General features: G+C 37.6%; 1 protein-coding gene and 1 long non-coding RNA gene across 4 annotated transcripts in view; one reads left to right on the forward strand and one right to left on the reverse strand.

Annotated features, from left to right (window-relative positions):
* Nucleotides 1-20,450, reverse strand: LOC107202956. Of its 2 annotated transcripts, none has more exons than XR_001520932.1 (4): nucleotides 20,362-20,450; nucleotides 6,757-6,820; nucleotides 1,515-1,644; nucleotides 1-483 (listed from the first exon to the last, which is right to left on the reverse strand). It is a non-coding gene; the product is annotated as an uncharacterized LOC107202956 (long non-coding RNA). The 2 variants fall into 2 exon arrangements; XR_001520931.1 differs by having other exon boundaries at nucleotides 6,615-6,820.
* TLR3 (toll like receptor 3) overlaps nucleotides 20,369-21,687 on the forward strand; it is an 11,664-nt gene continuing 10,345 nt past the window's right edge. Inside the window, exon 1 of one of the 2 annotated variants that reach the window (XM_015624063.3) lies at nucleotides 20,369-20,554. The gene's annotated coding sequence lies outside the window, so the exon portion shown is untranslated. Of the gene's footprint in view, nucleotides 20,555-20,583; nucleotides 21,103-21,687 lie in introns of those variants that run through there. The other variant, XM_015624062.3, reaches the window with a different exon arrangement.

Below are 21,687 nucleotides of genomic sequence, written 5' to 3' on the forward strand. Positions count from 1 at the left end.
TAAATTCATATTCATTTATTTTGGGTAGGAAAGTGCTTTTTATTTGAGTGTGTTTTTTCCTGCACAACACTTAATTTAGTAGATTCTATTTAGAAGGAAAAATTGAAGTTCCTCAAGAGTAATGGGAAAGAAAAAAAAATTCATAACCTGTAGTACTGAAATCTGGAATATTTTATATAATTTGGACAATAGAAAAATATGAAAGCTTTGAGTCCAGCAAAAAGGGAAAGATCTTGTTAGCTCTTAGTAGGCTTTATCTATGCCCAGGTGTTTGCTTGTACTCCCTGCATAACTTTACACTTAGATAAATATAGTGATGTAATAGTCTATGGACCACATCCCAGGCTGCCAAAGTAATTCACCTGGCTTCCACCTTGCTTTTGACCATCCAAGAATTTCTTGTCCTGGTAAAGGAATGAGCCACAGGCCAAATCCATATTCTGATGGTAGCTGCGTATTTGACTGAGTCTTGATCTTCTGTCCCTGCCAAAGACCAAAATGAAGTAGTGAAGAGTTTTGCAGTCTGTGCAGTAAGCACATCTCTTCTGAAAATGTTCTGTAAATGTTCTGTACTGTACATACACAGCAGTTTGTGACATGATGGGAGAAAAACTGAGGTATATTATTCTAATCTCCATAACTGGCAATTTTAGCAGGAAGGTGGATTCCTTTTTATTACATTAAAGCTGTGTTCACAATAAGGGAAGCTACCTACACAAAACTCTTGAGGTGGGTAGGGTGTTGGGAAGTCAAATACATCTGACAGTGGGATAACTAACATTAAAAACTTCATCTTTAGACAAGAGTGTTGTTCTGAACCAGATTTTTAATCTGCTTCTAACCCAATAGAAATCCATTTGACTATCAGTGTCTTAATTGCACCATAAACTTGAAGCATTATTCTTAATCAGGATTATAAAAAGATAGATGCCGGGGAAAGGGAAGTTGTGTTAATGAAGATGAGAAGCTTTAAGGCCAAGGAATTTTCTAGTGCCTTTCACCTAAGTCCATGCACCAAGCATTTGCCATTGAACATATTTAGTGGCCAAAGGCCATACAGCAGTGGGCATTAACCAAAGGGATGTTAGTGAAATTTACACTAGCTGATGTTGTTCATACACTGGAGTGACTGGAGAAATGGTGCATTGAAAAACACACTTCATCTGATATCTTGCAGCAATATTTTTCCTCATGGCATGCAAGTGAATATTTAAAATATGAAGCAGGATGTGTGTTTAGAGAGAATTTCCAGCAGAAAATTCAAACTTAAAAAAAACCAAACAAACTGAAAGGACTTTTAAAAAAAAAATTGTTCTTCAGGGAGTCTTTGAGTGTCAAGATAGAAAGTCTGAGAGCACTTCAGTCAGAAGTAAAATAATGGCTGGCAAGGATATTAATCTAATTTCAAGTTGTGTCCAGGGATCTGGGATCTTCAGGATCAAAAATTTCTGCTGGAAATGTTTAGTAACTTTCCACAGGGAAAGACAGTTCCAGGACAAGACATGGGGACAAACCTTAGTCAAGTGAGGTGCATAGGATAATCCCACTTTGTGGAAAGCACAGGTTGCTGTCCTAGGTGATGCAAAAAATTGAAGGAAGGCTGCTTCTCTGTCTCTTCTGGTTTCTTTCCCTTCCTCCTTTTCCCTTAAAGACAGAAAGTCTGATTTATGCTTGAGCTTAGTGAGAAATGTTGGAATATAAAATACATAGACATGACCTTGAAAGTTAATGTTTGACAGCATGCCCAATTACTTAGAGGATTATCATGAAAAATTACCGAAATCCCTTGCAATATTGTTTTTAAGCAGGAGTTTGTTAACTTTCCAGACATACTTTTCATATCCACCTGGCTTGTAATATTTTACTTGGTAACACACAGTGAAATATTTGTCAGGCTTATTGGGATCTTAGCTGGTTAGTTTCAAACAAATACAACTAAATATTTATAAACCTCCTTGCTGATAAAAAGGCAGTGGTGCAATATATATGCACCATAATACTGCAGCTGCCTTGTTGGTCATCAGTTCTTTCAGTGCTTGGAAGTGAGTGCATTTCTTGAACATGCTGTAACTCATCGCCATTCTATATTGGTGCAAATTCCTGAAAGTCAAGCAAGCATGCTTTTTAAACAGAATCCTTGGCAACAAGAAGAAAGGGGGGAAAAAATCCAAAGGGCTTATTTTTCTAAAGATTGTCAGAGGATACAAGTTGAGAGGTGAATCAAGTAAGCTGGATAATGTCCAAAAAGTGAGATTAAGAAGAAAGGAAAGAATCCTAGGCTCAGGCAGTAGAATGATAGAGTAATTTTCTAGGACTTAATAGCGTGACATCAGTGAGCCTTTTAGTTTTGTCTGCCAGTGTTTATTTCCTTTCTAACTTAAGTTCAGTTTGTTTTACTTTTAATTCTGTCCCCAGCAAAAGCATGAGTCACCTCTTGCAAATAGATCCATGTTCCTGAACAGTGCAAGTTTTTATACATGAACTGAGCAGTTTTCAAAGTCGAGAGAATGCAAAACAAACAAGTTCTTTAGAATATACTTGAGCTGCTGTTGATCACTAAATAGTTGCAGCCAGATCCTTTGCTGATGCAAATGGGTATAACTTCCATTGATTCCAACAGGGCTGTGTTGAGCCTTTACAATACAATAAGGTACTGGGTAGAGGGCTATTACCATCCCACAATCAGGTTTTGTTGAAAAGAAGTCTTGCAAAGTTTTCTCTTGAGGTCCTGTAGAACTGCTTGCAACAGACTTCAGTAAATGCTGCTGAATGAACGAAATAGTTTTAATTTTCCTCTGCTCAGTAAGTATTGTCAGCCTGGTCAGTACTATCAGTCACTTGAAATGAGGTTCTTCATTTATTGGAGCATCCATGAAGTTCTAGAGCAACAGAATCCTGAGAAAAGCTCTGTTTCCTCTACTTTTACTCTCAGGTCCAGCATGAAGAGTCAATAGCTTATATCAGCTCAGAAGAGTTGGAACAAGAGATGTCCAGCTCTAAAACAAACATTAGATTTCTTACGCATGCATTGGCTGCTTACTGCTGTGTGGCAGAATGGTCAGAGTTAAACATTTGCTGTTTATTAAGAAGACCAACCATATTACAGTTTCCTGTGAAGGAGTTACATTATCAGTTTCTTTAGGAGGAATTAAAGGATGTAAATCAAACTTTATAGTAAATATGTTTGCTTCTATTGAAACATCAGGTGTTTAAAGTTCAGTAATTCTTTTGGCTTTGCCAGTATAAGAAATTTATTCTATTACATGATCATATTTTTCTCATGTGTGCATGCATCATTTGGAGTACATAATAAGTATATTTGGAAGAGTGTCAAAATTAAACATGTAACCCATAATTTATTTGAATTTATTTGCTACCTAAAAAAAAATTTATTTTTTTATTTTCACTTACATATAAGTAAAAAAATCTAAGCGTCTACTAATACTATAATATTGATTTAAATACACTAATTTTATGGGTTTGCTATGTACTATATAGTTTCATTTTCCCTGCATTTTAGTTGAAAGCTAAAATGATGAGTGGAATGACAGTGGAGGAAGCCTTCTTGCTCCCTTACCTTTTCCTAGTACACAGGTAATTGCAGCAAGAAAATGCCAGTAGACATTTTCTTTTACTGATGTTAATTTGTATGTTCTTAAATATTTCATTTCTTTAAAGATGACTCTGAAGACCTCTACATGAGTGACACTATAAGACAAAGAATGTTAATGAGTCCTCTTGGCATTTATACTCAGAGCTGATCAGAAGCTGTTCTAGGCAAAGTAATCTTGGATCCAGCACTTCTGACAGAGAGAACAGTCAACAGAAGCTGTCATTTCAGGACATTAAGAGTATTAACAGCTTTGGCTAGTTAAATTGAAGCACTATATAGCTTATTCCCTCTTCTAAATTATATAGAGGACTGCAGAGCTTAAAATACCACACTTTAGGTCATATTTCTAATTCTTACCTATTGCCAGACATTGTAAGGGGTATTTATTTCTCCACCCTAGGCTACCAGTGCAATACAAATGTGTTACAGCAAAAATTTTAGACTCTGTTGGAGCAGATGCTAATCCCTGATTTCAAATTAATGACTCTACCGTGTTTCTAGTGGAATAAGACTAAGTACATTTAAAATCTAAATTTGAATACAAAGGTAAACTACCCCATGCACCAATTCATTTGGGTTTTCTGCAGTATTGCGTAGTCCAGTCTCTGTTTAAATGCATGCTTGATAATGCTTAAATGTATAAATAAATGCATTGGCATTGGCTGTTTCAGTTTCTCATCAGTACTGTGTAAAGATCTCAGTTAAGGCTCATGGCTTTCTAACAATATTATCAGCAAATATTTTCCTGTATCTCATATAAAGTAAAGGGGAGCCTGAAATTTGCTTTCATAGTAAGTGGCACATTTGGTGCTTTCCTTTAATCAAACTCAGATTTGACCAAGTAAAACACATTAAAAAGAAACTAAGTTGGCCTGGTCTCTCTGGAATGGATCCTGTGAAGTCCTAATTGAAGATGGAAGATCCTCTGAAGACTATTTACTCAAAGCTCTGTACAAAGGAAGGTCATGTAGAGGAGCTTGACATTAGCTGTGTCCAGTCTGATCTTGAATATCTGCAAGGATGGAGACTATATAACCTCTGAAAGCTGTTCCAGTGTTTCATCACCCTAAGTAAAAACTTTTTGGTTTAAAAAATTTCTATCCTTTCTCTGGCTACCACTAACAGTCTGGTACAAAATCTGCATGCTCCCATTAGATACTTCTCCAGGCTGAACATTCATAGTACTTTCAAACTGTTGTGTGAAAAACACTGCAATCCTTTAATTGCTTTTACTGCCCTTGCTCTGGTATGTCTATGTCTGTCTTGTACCCAGGGAACCCAGACTGTGGTCTCAGCAGTGCTGAGTGTAGGGAAAGAACTGCCTCCATCAGCCTGCTGGCTAATGCAACTCAAGATGTTGGCATGTTTTGCTGCACAGATTGGACTCAACTTGTTTTCCATGGAGATCTCCAGGTTTGCTGCTACCATGCCACTTTCCATTCAAATGCACCCCTGTGTGCTTGGGTACTTGGGGTTGTTCCTCCTCAGGTGAAGGATTTTTGCACATCCCTTGGATTATCAGGATTAGCCTTAAAAAGTATTTCTACTGAAAGACTGTTTTTCTTAGAGATTACATAAAGCTTCAATAGCAAAATGGCTTGGATTTTGGCAGGACTATGGGAATCAGAAAAGAAAATCATGACTTCGCCAGCTCTAAATACTGCAACCTTCAATCAAAACTTGTGGGTAGGTACAGATGTAAAATGAGTTTATGTAGACAGTGACTGTATCCTAATTTCACCATGTATTTCCCTAATACTTCCTGGAAAATGCAGTTTGCAAGTGAGGGCTGGTAGTTTTGTACAAAGTCCCTCTCCCAGATTTTATTTTCTAAATCTTTTTGTGCAGTGCTGCAAGTGGGTGGCACTGGTGGTATGTACTGCTGGAATTTTGCCTTGACCCTGCCAAAATCCATTCAAGCAATGATCTTTGAATACTTCTTTCCAAACCTCATGACTGGCTTTTGGCTTCTGCAAAGGTTATGTTTATCCAAAACCACCCTTAAAATTCAGTCCAAAAAAACCCATAAATGTCCTGTTTAGGATATCTAAAATCAGCTTCTTGTGATTGTTTTGTTTTTTCATGCAGCCATTGGTCATGAGCTTAGGCTATGCTTCTAGTCCGAGTGATTAGTTGTAATGTCTCTGTTCTATCCTTGCTGGCCATGTGTGTATACTGCATCTATAAAGATATTTTTCCTTTTACTAATGCTTGATCCAGGATAGCAATAGAGTCATAAATAAAATATTTCTTTGCTGTATGTCATTGCAAGAGCATTTCAAACTTCAAAATGAAAGTTAAAGAGTTTAAAAGCCATCTAGGTTGCATTTGCCACAACATATGTATTTGTCGCAACAACAGATTTGTAACAGAGATCTTGAGTAGCTGGGGAAGACTTAATATGTCTTCATTGCTGTCAAGAAACAAGATGATTGTTCTTATGTTAAGGCCCTAAATTAACTTCAGTGCATTACACATTAATGAAAGCGTGAGTTTGGTTAAGCAGCAAAGCTCTGGAAAAAACCTGCTGATCAATTAAAAAATACCAAAAAAATTCATCAAATACTGTACAAGCTGCAAAGAATTTGATTGTTAGATTGCTCTGTCTTCTGCAGATAAACATGGTATCAAACCTTTGTGAAAGCATCTTTCTGAGACATTCTAAAGTAAAAAATAACAATGGCACCAAGAAAATTGAAATGTTCAAGCATCAGTTTAAATGCACAGGAAGAAGCTTTTGCATTTTTAACCAGTTAGTGGGTATATTTACTCAAAATTATAAGTAAACAGCATGAGGCTGTCTTTACAGTATAAGTCTTATTAGGATGATTTTTCAGAGGACTAACTTAAAGTTACTGTGCTTTGAAGTTAAGGGTCTGTAACTCCACCCCATGAATGGACTGTGGCTAAAGGAGGGTTCTTCACAGCACAAGGTTGATAGTGAAAAGAGGTGGTGACAAGGAGAGTGAAAACGTTATCTTTTAGCATCCCTGGGACCCACCAAGGATGACTGAATACATTCCCCACCACACTCTGCACTAGAAAGGTTCCCTGCTCTTGGTGCTTGACAGGTCAGTGCAGTGAGGCAGCACTTTGACACACTCTGCAGTGTCCTGAGCCTTCTTTCCATTAGGAATGCTCACTTGTCCTCCAGCACAGGAACCTCAGCACATCTTCCACTCTCTTTCCAATGGATTCTGCTTCAGTCTGTGTAGGAGATACAAACATAATAGCTTAAACAAGAAGTAAAATACATCAAAAGCAAAACATCCTGGTAAAATGTCAAACCCTGGAAAAACATACATCTTGTGTGTATGTAGGGGTTGAAGGAAACAAAAAAAAGACTTATCCAACTGTGCCTTTAGTGCCTAGCTTGCTTGTTTCTTTTACTGAAACTGAATATCCACTGCAGTGCATTAACTTTCCCATTCAATACAATTTGACTGGAACTAAGTGAACACTTCTGCCATAATTCTTGTCCATTCTTTAAAGTAGCATTTGAAAGTAATTTCATAGGGATGAGTGACTTAAGCTGGTAGCTTAATGATTTCCCATGACTAAATTAGTGAATTTATTATGCAGTGAAATAAGGACCATAATGTGAATACTGAAGTGTCACAGTCAAATTCTACTTTTGCTCAGTTACAGTTACAAGAGCAGGCTTTGTAGAAGGTACTGAATAATAAGTTTATGCTGGGCAATGCCCAGGGCTGCCCAGCATTTGATGAGTGTCATTTCTATTTCCTATTTCACAGCTATAAGACTGCCTTTTATCTTGGCACATAAACATTTGGCAGACTTTCATTATTTATGTTTATAACAGCCCTTATGCTTTTGCATAAATCATTAAGATTGGTTTTTAATGTGACCCAGATAAACAGAATCCCATTGTACATCGTAAGAAATTTCAAGTTAGAAACCATGAATACCTGTATTCATAAGCTACACGAATATAACATTGATGCTTGTCACACTCATTGCTTTCATGTTTCCAAAGACAAGTTTGGAAAGGTATGCATGAGAAACCTACTGCTGAGACCTGGGGTAGCAAGTTTCCCATAGCATTCCTAGAATAACAGAGGAAGAAATATGCAAATCACTTCAAACCCAGACACTTTGGACGCAGCTTACAAATTAGTCTTTTTGGCATAAATCCTAGTTCAATAGCTTGATTATTCAACTGTAGTTTTGCACTCCTGCTACAAAAGGAAGGAATTTCAAGCACGTTGTTTGTGAGCTGCTTACAAGCCCTCCCCTATGAACCCTGGACCTTTTTCTTAACTGCAGCAAAGCAGGCTGAGAACATACCACAGAGCAGTGTGCTGGAATAGTTTTTAAATGTTAATGAATAATATGATTACTTTATTAGAGGACCCTTCTGTGATGTGTTTCCAGGCACTGTTCAGGAATGTATTTATGCACACAATGTTTTATTTGCTTAAGAGAACTAATCATTTTTTTGATATCCTTTGACCTCCCCCCCCTCCCTTTTCCAAATTTTCAAGTTGTTGATGTAAAACTTCTGTGAAACAAAGCAGGGTAACTGGCAGAGAACAGTGTTCTAATGTCTGATATAAGTATTTTTGAAGAGTCACGGTCTATTCTGTATCCAAGTGATTAAGGAGATCCTGTCCGTGCAACAGCATTAATCACTCTTTAAATTATGTCCCTGAACTGCTTCCAGAGCTCTAATATATTATTTCTTCATCTCATATTACACATGACAGGGATGAAAAGTGGCTGTAAAAAACAAGTGGGCACTACTTCCTATTCTAGTTTCTGGTATACATAAAACTACAATCCTACTTATATCTGGCATTAAAAATCTGGATAACATTCTCACTAGTGGAGAGAATACAACAATATTGACAGGAATCATTCAAGCATTTTTCTTTGAAGCAGGTTGACAACTCAAAAAACTGTGCCGTAAATTAAAACAGCTCATCCAAGCAGCTGTAAATTGCATGACTAGCACTTACTCAGCAAATGACTTCCTGTGCACCTCACTGACCTTGTCAATATTGTGAGGGGAATGCCTTCAGATGGAGAGAAATTGCTTTTGAATAGCTGCTCTGAGAATGTAAAAACAAGTATCTCTGTAATAAGGAGGCATGAGATAATTTAAAAATACATGAGGATTTTTAAAACATAAAAAGAACATACAAAAATTTTCTGTATATTTGGTGTTCCTGATCCACAGCTTTCTTGCTTGTCCCACTGTTTTGTGTTTAAAGCTATAATTTTAATAATAATTATCTTTTTTTAAAAAAAAAGCAACAAACAAACAAACAAAAAAACCCCAAAACAATCTCAGCTTGTTTGGAGGGAAGGTTATTCATTAGTTGTCATATTTATGTAAGAGCTTCCAGCTGTCAACTTAATTGGACTTACATGCAAAAGAAGGCTTTCTTAGCCCAAAGTTTTACTCCTGATGTAAGGTCAATTTCAAGCCAAGCTAAGTTTTTCTGAGAATCTAAATTATGTGTGTGTCATGGTTCCAGTTGGCAATACTGGTGAGATCTGCTGGTCTGCACTAGATTCCTCTCTGTACTTGTTTAACTTAAAGTAAATACTGCCTATTGAAAAGACATTTTTTCAGGGCATAACACTCATTTCAGCTTTAAGATCCTGGATTCTGTGAAATTTATCCTTTTTTTTTTTCTTCCTAATAACTGTAGGCAAAAATTTATCCAGGTAACTCAATAGACAATTAAAAGATTAGAACTCCTTTATGTTTATAAATACTTTGTCTCCCTCCAGAATTTAAAAATTTTTTTTGCAGTTCACCTCTGCACTTTTTTACAAAGTAGACAAATTACAGAACTCTGCCGTGAACTCTCTTGCTTCTTGACAAAAGTGATTTTATTTGCAGTTTCAAGGACTTGCTGTCTCTTACTTTTTGTTTCCTGAGCATCTATTGCAATGGCCTTGGCAGCAGAAAAGATTTGGAAGTTAAAGAGTATAGCTCAAGGGAGCACTGTTTGACTCAGTTTTGCTGTGTGCTTGGATATGTCCAGCCATTGTGACTCAGGTAAGACAGCTCAATGCTGCTCCACACCCTGAAGGGCTCCTGGACCATAGAACTTGCAAGGACTGTAACACTTGCATTGGGGATTTTATGCAGATTTTTTTTGCATTTCAAAATTGAATATTTCAACCAGCACTAACACCACTGTCCAGAATTTAAGGTTGTCAGGTGCTCTATAAATTCAGATACTCTCTGTGCTAAAGGATTAAAACTTAATTCACACAATACCCAACTACCTGTAAGAGTCTTTTCCATGGAACAAGAAAGAATGGAGAAAATAGCAATAAAATAATCTGCTTAAGGAAGCTGTTAAGGCCTTGGATTTCATGGCCAGTTCAATACAGGTGGGAAAAATCTCATGGAAGGAACTGATTTGGAAAACCAGTTCTATTCTAGGCTGTTCAGTCCTGGCTGCACAAACAAATGCAGCTGATAATATGCAGTATATTCTATCTGCAGGTGCCCATGTTTGCTGTAAATATTGAGACCTAATTTAATCTCTTCCTATAGAATAGAGAAAATAATAAAAGGGTAGTAAAATAGCCAGCCCAGGCTTACACTGTAGGGGAACATCAAAGGACAGAATTTCTTATGATCTGCATACTATTTGTAAAACACGTTTCCCTTACCCTTCTCTGAAACAAAATTAATACCATGACTTCCTACTGACATTGCTTGGAACAAAAGTACTAAATCAAAATTATTCATCATTTCTGTCTTCAATTCATGTCTTCTTAGATACAGTAACCTGTACTGAAATTTAAGTACAAAGATGTTCCACTACCTGCTGTGCTGCCAATTCAAAACAACTTATCATTACTGTGTATGAATAGATTTCATTGCTGGCTTTGATAAGCAGTGCTAAAGTCTAGATTCCAATAGCAAGTGTTCCTACACTGTGAATTTTCACACTTTGTGTTCAGATCTGCTTTCTTCTACAAATTAGTACAAGAATTCAGAAGGAAAAACCAGGTCAAAGGCATTTTTGTAAGGCATATATCCTCATGTCAGGAAGTAAAGAAAGCTGATAGAAGGGACACTTAGCTGAATCAGAAGAGAAATTCCCAGGTGCTTTGTCTGTTGCCAAAAAAAGTCTTTCAAGTGCTTTCTGATTTGCTGTTGTTGTTGTTTTTTTGTTTGCTTTTTTCATAATTGTAATTAATCCACCACCAGAAAGTTCTATGAATAGCTTGTGGGAAGACTTAGGGAAGGTTAAGGCTGGTATCTTAGGAATAATAAGCCATGTATTTTAGGTATCTCACTGTCATAATGACGCACCTCTGAATTTTACAGGATGTAGTCTGTTATAAAACTGTTAAAGTGCAGTTCTGTCCATATGTTACTCCTTATGTTATTTGGATAAAATTCTGGTAAATTCAGTAGCAGCAGCAGGTGGCTTAGGAGCAGTGATTGCAATACATATACCAGATTCTATAGGCTGTGGTCCTGTTTTTTGGGGTTTTTTTTTGTTTCTTTCTATTAGCTGAATAAAATGATTCATTCTATGCATATGAAATGTTCAGTTACCAGGGATAAGACTGTGGAATTCTTGTAATTCTAAATTTAATTCAACAAATTGAGTTGTGCCAGCCATGCAGCCGATTCTGAAGCAGCTGGAGGAGCAGACTGCTAAAAAAGTGCTAAACTGTTAAAAAACCCCACGTTTTCCACAACGAACTTTGGAATTCATGAGCTACTTTCAGGGTTGGTACTGATTTCTAAATAGAAACCAACTGGTTGGTTAGCATTTTGCAGAAAGTTAATGCTGACATCTAGTGGTGCTCTTTGAGAATTCTAAACCCTGACAAATTTGACCTCTTCATGAGTAAGTGCAACTGCTAACATGATACTTCAATGCTGTCTTTCAAAATAATAGAATGTGACATTTCCTGTTATAAATAGCTTTCTTTGGAAGGGGTGGGGTGGAATAGTGCCAATATCACCAATTGCCGCTCTATGTTTTTGAAATTATTTTACTCTCTTATACAGAAAAGGTGAATCAATGCATTTCTCCTAACTTTCTTATAATAAAAGTACCTAAAATAAAATATTTATCATAGTTCCATTATTAATTCAGTTGCTAAATAATGAAGTGCAAAAAAAATTTAAAAATATTCTATTATTTTTTTATCAATCTATTTGTATTTCAATTATTAGCCCTAGAAAAGCAGTGACTAATAGTTTCAGGTCTAAAAATCTCAAGGAATTTCAAGAAACCTGTTCAATATTTGCTTATGTATTTGGACAGGTAGTGTCCATATGTGGGATCAAATCTTCTGTCTTTACTACCTCTTATGGATTCTCCAAATGAAAAGCTTGTTTTTTGTTTCAGTGCTTTTAATTTAAGGTTTTGATTTGTTTGGGCTTTTTTTCCCCTCAAGACTGTTAACACAAGAAATTCAAATCAGAGGAGATGCAGTATCAATTGTCTGCTTATAAAGTACTGTAAGGGAGATCACTTCCGAAGTAGATTCTTAGCAGTTAGAGAAACTTAAATTATGTAGTTTGGAGGATACAAATAACAGTTTTGAGACACTCTGGTTGATGCTACTTACACATGCACTTGTTTTCATTACAGGTACAAATATTAGCTATATAGATTTTAGATGCTGAACTTCAGTTGAAGAGAAATTAATTTGATTTATGGTCATGTTTATATAGATAGATGACCCTCATTTTACAGTGTTTCTCAGTGTGATCAAAAGCAATCTGGCATGAAGAACTTAAGACAACACCTAACTTGTGTGGTGTAATTAAAAAGGAAAAACTGATGTGAAGTCCCTTTCAGACAACACAGCCAATGTATTTTATTTCCACAGTATGGATTATACTTTATGCTTGACATAGCCATGCATGCTAAACTGAAGTTACTTAGATATACTGAGACTTCATCTCTCACCTAATTTCCAAAATGTCCAAAACGTTGGAGCTCTTAACTAGACAGATGCAGAAAATGGCAGAATTATAATTGTAGACTTAATCTTTGGACAATTGATAAGAAATTACTCATGTGTTTTGTTTATTCATTTGGCCAGTAGTAGGGAAAGGATGTAAGATGCTCCTATAGCCTAATACATGATCTTCAGAAGGTCAACCTATATTGTAAATTTAAACTGCCAATGATCTTTGTGTGAAAATACTATTTTCACATGTGCATATGATCAGAAACAGTATAAATATGGAAGCCCAAGATTTTAAGGAACTTACAATAAGGTTGAAGCAATCAAAAAAGGCTGTATTCTATAGGGAAGGGCTCCAAGGTCAAATACATGCTCTGGGTTTACTTTCCTCATCTTCAGTAGTGATGTCAGGGCAATAAGCTGCAGGTTGGTGAAACTCACCAAATCTTCCTCAAATCTTTCAGCATGCAAGACACACACAGAAACTTCTGCTTCAGAAGGCTTCCAGACAGTCCAGAAAGCACTGCTTGGCAAGTTCCCCCTTTTTGTTTTCCTCTGTGTATTGCTTCTACAGACTGCAGTGCTAAAACATTAATGCAACAGATTTTCACAGAACTTTTTAATGCTCTTCTCATAATTTCCTGTTGCTGTCTGTTGCTTTACACTTGCTTTCTCCTTCCAAATGAGCAGCCCTGCCTTCATCATCCAATAAACAAAAACAGAACTGAAACCTTAACAATAAATAATAAACTAAATCTGTAAATGCTTTTCAGGGTATCTTCACATCCAGAAAAATATCAGAGTGCTAGTTTTTACTTGTTTTCTATTGATCAAATGGCAAGAAGTCTATAAACTTGCCTTTCTTTAAAAGACAGTTTTCAACTGTGCATAATGTGAATGACATGATCACAACCAGTAGATTAACATGTTACATGTTACATTTTCATTTTGGAGAAATGGAATACAGGGATTCTAAAATCTAAAATTCTTCTGTTAAAAATAACTTTAGTTTCCTGGAAAAGTAATGCCTTAATTACTCAGTTGCTCATCAATACAGAGATTCAGAAAAGTGTGTGGTATAATATCTGTAAACCATAAGCAAGCTATCAATTGACAGGAGGTAATGTCTTGATTCATGTGAAAATTTTTCTAATAATTCTTTGCACTGTACTCATTATAGACAAGTCTATAACAAATTTTTTCACTGTGCGATGTTACCATTGTCAATGTGTGTTCTTCACTCCTGCACTTTCCCTGTGCAATATTCTCTTTGCCCTTCACTTTGTACTGCTTATATTGTAGGTAGTGTTTCATGGTCTGTGACAGTGGCTTGTGCAGATGTTTGGGAGATCGTCCTGATCTAGACTGTCTGTAAAAGCAGGAAGCAGATCCCAATGACGTGCACTTTCACTTATTTGGTTTATTTGGCTGTGTTAGTTGCCAAGATTTTCTGAAGGATGTAAAATCATCTCTTGAAGAATCTTTCTAGCTCTAGGTGTCTTTTTTTTTTTAAATTAACAATTATCAGCAATTGGTTGCATAACACAATGTTTCAATGGATATTAAAAACAGGTTCAAGGAGTCTCTGTGTTGACCTTTAATCGTCAGGTCATCTTGCATATTTCCTGTGTTACTAGCAGTGAATGATAAATCCTTATTTCTGGTAAATTAGGTCAGAATTCACCCAATGTAAACTGATGTGCAGCAAGATGCCAGTCTTAGATGGAGTTTTTCTATATGCTCTGTTCTGATCCCTGGTCCTTATGCTCCTTATGTCTTTGCATGTCTGGGGTGCTCTCCTCACTGCAACAAGGACCCATATTTTATGTGCATAAACTCTGTATCTCATTTTCTGTTGTTTGCATAGATGCACAACACACTGTATGACTTCTTCTTGTCTTTACTGCCCATGTATATCATCATCAAGCACCTCCTGATACTTTATGAAATAAAACTCCTACAGATAACCAGTTTCCAATGTTACAGACATGCTGTTTTAGTTGTGCTAAACAGAGTGGTGACTTGCACTTCCTCAACATTGTTCTGCGGTTTTACTTTCCCTAATGCAAATTAGTCTGAATGTTATGCTGTTATTCCATTAAATTCCCCACTGGGTCAAAATTACAGCCAAGTTACTGGAGCATTAGGTAATTAAATCCACTTATCAGGGTGGTTAATGGAGAACAGCAGAGCTATTACCATGCAGGGGAACATATTTATATGCAAATGCCTATTTGTGTTTACAAACAAATGTTTACAAATTTATTTTGTATGCTCAAAGCAATAAGCTGTAGGCAAGAAGAAACTGACCTCAAGGAATGCATCTTGTGCAATACAGTAAAAAAATTGTAATAGTCTCTAGCTTCAAGACATTGAACCAGGCCCAACGCTATACAATTTGTTTTTAAAATGTTTTCTTGAATTTCACATATTTTAATACATACATTTCTGTCCATAGTAGTAATATTTCCACTACTTACATAAAACTTGACATACTAATTAAATGAAATTATAAATGTGTATCAACTGTTAAACCTAGAATTTTATTTAGCCAGTTACAATAAGACACACTTCTCTATTTTTTGTGCCATTGTTCTGACTAGGAGAAGGAATTGAAACATATTGTTCTATGTTTTATTTATAGATAAAAGTTTTCACATTCTTAATCTTAGAAAAAGACCAGATGTTTAAGGTCTGCAGACAAATTTGGTAATAATCTAACAAGGTCTACATATTTCAATCTAACAAGATTATAGTTAAAGCCTGCTATTTTTGCTAGCAGTTGTGATTGACCTTTTTTTTCTTCTCTGTGAACAATTTTATAACTCTGTTCATCTAGCAAAGAGAGGGCTATAAAGGCTCTGTAAAAAATGCACCCAAAAAAGCTTTTTTTTTGGATTCTAATAGCTGCTGTGTTCACTTGTATTCAGAATGAAAACTAGGAATTTTAAACACCTGTAGAACTAAAGTTTTGTTTAAAAACATTGAATCATGTTACTTCATCCTATACTTTCACTGAGTTCATAATTTTTGTGTTATATTTGTTACATTTAAGATTACATACACCACGTTTACCACTACTAAAACAAATTCTAACATGTCAAAATTTAATAAGGAAGTTGAAATTATTTGGTATTCTTCAAAAACTTTGTCCAAGTAGCTGTTCCCCAGCTACCAGAATCTGGTTTTATAAGGACTGTTACAATTTCTTTGGCTCTCCTGCTCATCAATCTCGATCCTGTAACTAAAACTGCATTGTATTGATTTTAGTAGTTTATCAAAGGCAAATTAAACAAAGTTGTATTGAGAGCAATGTGTGAATATCCTTGAATTCCTCAAAATAAAACAGAGCATTGCCAAAAATCCCACACAGTTAGGTGGAGTACACAGAAGAAGGATCATCTGTGTGGAGTCCATGTAAACAGCGAGATTTCTGGAAGGCTCACAATCAGTATTCACTGCATTTAAAAGCATGCTCATTATTTGCTTACTACCTTGTAAGGGAAATTAGACGTAGCAGCTCATGTTGTGATACTGAGGCTGTTGTGATACATCTTAGGAACTTTTTAATCCTTGGCAGCTGAGAGTGTTTCCTTTCATTGCACTGAAATTTGATAGGGTTTAAAATATATTTATTTTCATGAGGAAAAAACAACCTAAAGAATAACTTACTGCTGCTATTTCCATATTTTCATGAGAGACATCAGAAAATAAGAGTGGACAAGACACATACTTGGGCCGTTGTAAACAAGCAATTTTGGATTTGAAGTCAGCTGTCAGAATAGCCAAGTACTTCTTGGGAATGAGGAATTAAAAAGTGTGGACTGTCTGTGTGCTTTCACAGTTACTTATTTCTGTGCATCTTACCTTCTGTGAGCTCAAAGGGAATCTGAGCATTTTGGGCTTTGAGGCTACAGAGATTCCTCAGGAAAAAAATCAATGCAAAAAAGATACTGGATAGATATTTCAGTACATGGAAAGCTACAATGCAGCCGTGACTCTTTTAAATACAGGTTACCTTCAGAAGCCAGAGATTACAATGCCTTCAGAGCATAGTGAGAAAATATTCCTAAAAGTGGTAGGATTGTCCTAACGTTTCCTCTTTGTGTTGCAAGCATAAGTGTAAATCAAGTGATGGAATTTCTACTTTATTGAAGATTGCTGTGTTCACAGTGAAACCACTTGGCATGGGAGCCACTATATGTGACCTGCATTGGGATATAGATTTCTTGTTGGTAATATGATATGAAAACGTGCATGGCAATGTGCCAGAAAAAGGGGGAACAACAAAAAAGGAAGGGATTCTGAAACCAGACAATTAAATACTCTGGGGAGATACGATTAAATAGAAACTATTGTAAATCAAAAATGTTTAATATGCACGCTTATTTGTGAAATCTGGATAAGAACAAGATTTTAAGAAGGCTGTCACCTTTTGGGGAGAGTTCTTGGAGGTACAAAAATATTTCCTCAACACAATATATCTAAGTCCTAAATTCTAGCTTCTTTACTACTTCCTTATGAAAAAAGGTTAAAACATTTAAGAGCAATAGTTATATATACATGAATCCAGTGCTGCAAATATGAAACATTGAGGAACTTCTTTTATAAAATGGTGACATAATGAAGTGAAACATTTTGACCTTCTCTAACCCTGTCTAAAAGGTTAACTTGAAAGTTACTGACTTCTCTTTTGTCCGGCTCCAGGGCTCTCTCTGTAGGATTAGAATTCCCTGGATGAAAAGTAAAGGCACTGACATAGTATGTCTGCTAGTACTGATGCATCATTGCTGGAGCAGTGGAAGATGCAATGAAAAGGGTTGTAAAAGCTGCCGTTGTAACTGTACCAATAAAGAGAGGAGAGGTAGTGTTTGAACAGGAATCCATCCTAGAGGGGAATTCTCAGTTCTCTAATTTGCCTCCTGGCAAGGCTAAACAAAGCAACCTAACTGTAGTGAAATGAGCTTTTGTGAATGCTCTTACAGGCCAGAATATTTCAGATACCTGTTCTTCTCAGGTATTTGTGACCTATTCTTCGGTTGCAGTGGATCTTTACAGTCAGTGCAACACATCAGAAAAATGTACACTACAGTGTCAAAACTGATGAGTCAATGCTGTATTTTATCTCTGCATGTTCACTGGCATTTTGAATGTTACTTCCAGGTGAGAAACACTTTAGTCAGAGCGACTGCTCTTGGCTGGCTACAAAATAGCTTAAATCCCAAACAATGGCTGGAGTTCTCAGCTACCTTCCCAGGTCATGTTCCCAGATTTTATTCACAAACATTTATTTTATTCCACAAGAGGAATTAAACAAAGAAATTCATGGAAGCAAATTCTTCCATCTTTGAGGTTTGGGAAGATGGTAATGAACGTATTCTGCCTATGAAACTTTGCATACTCTTTTCCACTTTTGTGTCAACAAAAAGCTAATGTAATTTAATTTTTACAACTTGTAATTAGCAGTATTGACTGAGCAGCCTTAGAGGAACTATTGCACCCAAAAGTCACATGGCCTGCTAGACACTTCAACAGCACAGTTAAATTTAACCAAATTCATGTAATCACAAGAGAAGCATCTATTCTTGTCTCAGGAGGCAGATCCAAGCTAACTGTGTCTGCCACACTGTCCTCCCTTCTAGCTGCCTTGATGTTGCAGGAAGTCCCCTGTCAAGACTTGACTGAAACCTTTAGTGTTCAGGTCTGCTCTTTCCTGCTTTCTTTCTCCTGGTAGCTGTTCTCACTTCCAGACATCTTTAAATTCTGTTTCCATGAACCTGTCCATTGCTGCATAGGATGTCTGAATCCAACCACAACAAAAGATGCTTTCACCTTTTGAGTGGCTGATAGTCATTGGAAGTGTCTGAATGCCTTCTCTCATTTTAGGTCTTCTCCCTGATGCTTGCAGCATGACTTGCAGTTTACGAAAACACTGAAGTCCCATTAGCCATGTGCTAAGTTAATACACTTTCGTACCTGAAGATCAGGTAAGATCAGCAGGCTTCCTGTTGTGAGGTGCCTCAGGGAGGCAAAGACTTAGTTTCAGATAAGCATTGTACACGTGAGAGGCATGGCTGTAAGCCAAGCTAGTGTGAATTTTGACCTCCTGCTTTGAGGGAGGGGCCGTGTGAGCCCTGGATGAAGTTGTCCCACCCCAAACCCCTTCTGAGGGGTGGCCCAGGAGTTCTGATTGGGTTTGAGACCCTGGGGGTCTCTCCCTTGCTGTGTTTCTAGTGGTCCCTGACCCTGAACTCCACCCTAGTTCTGTCCCTCAAAACCCATCACTCTGCCTTTGTTGGGAGCTCTCAGTCTCTGAAGGACAGCTCGTTCCCATGCTGAATAAACGGTTTCATCAACAGAGGCCCGTTCATCTCGTTGGTATTACATGCTGGTTCCCAGAAAGCTTCCCTGGACATGATCATGTGGTTTCTGACTACAACAATATCCTTTTTTCCTAGACTCAGTTTTGGTGGCATGCTAGCTCTGGGAGTGTTCCGAGAGATACTGCAAGTACATCCTCATTCTTCCGTGTTTATGGACTGGATAAGCTTAAGCTGGGTCTGTGTAGTAGCTGGCTACTCTGTTCTTAAACATGTAAGTGAAATAGCTACATCTCCAGTATTTTGCCTGACTGTGTTTTGTTACCATTCAGAACCACCTCCCTCAAGCTTACTCTGACCACAGTGTGAGAGCCGTGCCTAACTTTTGTGCTGCTTTTTTTCTAAATTATTCTCTGGACATGTGGATTGCTTGACTGAGCCCTCCTTTAGGTGCTGTCATATTCTTTCCAGCACTTGAAAACATAAGTATAGTGTAAAGTAGGCTACACAGTGGAGTTATGGCAACTTGGGAACCTGATGAGATTGCACACCACTGAAGTAAGCACAAATGTATCCACTTTTTCTGTCTGCCTTAAAAATACTTGCTGAATCTGCTCTGGTTCTGTATGCCCTAGAGTGTATCTTGCACTAAATTGCTGGCTCTTGAAAATCACACTGCAAAATGTTTGCAAGAGTTTTGTTGCTTTGAAAATTTCTGTACTAAAATAAATGAAGAATTAAACCAACTTTATTCTTTTCTGGGTTAGTATGCAGCTACCCCCTCTTCACTTAAGAGGGGACCACACAACTACTTAAAAATGTCAGGTGACCTCAGCTGTTGGTGTGTCCTACAAATAGCAGGACCAGTTCTGCAGAATATTCATGAATGCCGAGGTAGTTGAAGCAATAGCACTTCTTGTCCAGAAGGTGGTACCGAGAAGGTCCCCTCCAGGAAACTGATGGTCAGGTCCCTTGGAAAGCAGGGACACACAGGTTCACAAACAATATGAAGAGGACACGTATCTGAAAGCTGCAACTTTAACTTGGACTTTTAAAAACAATTTGTCCATTTGTTGTTGTTTTGGTTTGGTTTTTTTTTTTTTAAGTACAGAATATTTTATTTTCTCTCTTAGAAATTAAATATATTACTATCTCACATATTCAAATTCGCTTTTAAGAGGAGTACGGTACATGGCTCTGGAGGAAACATTGTTGCTGTTTCTACTTTAAAAAAACGAATATATTCCTATGTTAGTTATCTGTCGGTCGGGATATCAGTTTTTAGGATACGCCCCTGAGCTTTTTCAGAAACACTGGAAATAGCCAGGAACAAATCGCAGCTGAGTTTTGAATAGGATCGTGTGCTGCTGCTGCTGCTGCTGCTCATTTGTGACACATCTGTGTGTTTCAGTCGGTTTACTTGTGGTCAGCAAGCACAAGCGGCATCCCAGCTGTGAGGTTAGGAGCTACCTCCACCCTCAGCACCTCTGAAAGCCTTACCTCAGGAGGGCTCGGTGCCGACCGGGGAGCCGCTGCTCGGGGGACGCTCATCCCGCCGCTTCCCTCGCCGCGCCCGGCCACGCTTTCGCTTTCACTTCTGCATCTGAGCAGTGTTTCCTCACGCTTCTCGTGTGCTGCGAAACTAGCGCAGAGGTGGGATGTTTCCAGACAGAAGGGGATAAAGCCCGCAGAGGTGAGTCGGTAAAATTCTTCACTTCATAGTAATTAATGTGAATATCGAGGTGCAAAGGCAAAGTGCTGCTCAGGAGTTTGGGTGATTTCCTTGATCCTGGATTTCTCTTAAGTTGCAAACTAGCCAAGTCAGTGCCAGTTTTTAAAGTTCTTGCTCATACTGTTAAACCTGTATTTCTTCCTTTTGCCCATCTGAAACACTGTCCCTGAGGTAATGGGTATGTGCTTTTTTCACTGGACACCCAGACAAAGCTTAAACACCTAAAGCTGATTCCAGATTTCTTGCAATGAAAAAACCAGGAAAAGGCAGCCCATTGTGCCTCCCTGGAAGTCACCTGAAGAACCTGTTTTGTGATTGTGCAATACATTTCCTCTGCCTTTCGAGCTTAAAGCTGAGCTGGCAACAATTGCTGCAGAACCCAGCAGCTGTCTGATTACCCTAAAACAACCCCTGAGAATGATGCAGACCAGGATGCAAGCTTCTGCCACAGATAAGCTTCCCTTCTGTTTTCCTTCGTGTTTCCAGCAGTCGGGGTGCAGAGGAAAGAGGTAGGACAAGTGGTCCTTTATTTTCCTCAGCTACAAGGACGCAGGTGCTGTATTTGGCAGCAGCTGTAGCAGGCCAGGCTGTCTGCAGGACCAGCCTGACACATATTATCCAGCAGGGAATTGTTTTTTCACTAAGGTTTATTTTAAACCACCTTTTGTAGTCCTTTGTGTGTGCACTTTTACAATGTTTTATATGTCCCTCTATCCCTTGCTTGTATCCCCAGTCCCACTGGATTATACAAATGTCTCAGCTGGCCAGGTTGCTCCCAAAAATGCAGCCACGAGGTTCCCCTCTGGCCACTACAATGTGACTTTCTGTCACTGGAGCAGTCCTAATGCATGACCTCTGAAAAGTCAGGTCGGCTATGGAGTCAAACTCTGCTGGGATCTGACCTGCTAGGCTCCTGCTTGGCTGCAGGTTGCAGTGTCAATTCCTTAGAGTGTTTTGTTATGATAGTGGAAATTTTTCTCTTTAGAAAACATCAATTATGAAGAATTTTTCTTTTTTTTTTTTTTTCTTTTTTTTTTTTCTGGTACAAATGTGCTAGTTTAATTTCTGTTCTCAGTTCTTGTTTCATATTGTTT

Source organism: Parus major, chromosome 4 (assembly GCF_001522545.3).
Source record: "Parus major isolate Abel chromosome 4, Parus_major1.1, whole genome shotgun sequence".
In the NCBI taxonomy this organism is placed as follows: domain Eukaryota; kingdom Metazoa; phylum Chordata; class Aves; order Passeriformes; family Paridae; genus Parus; species Parus major.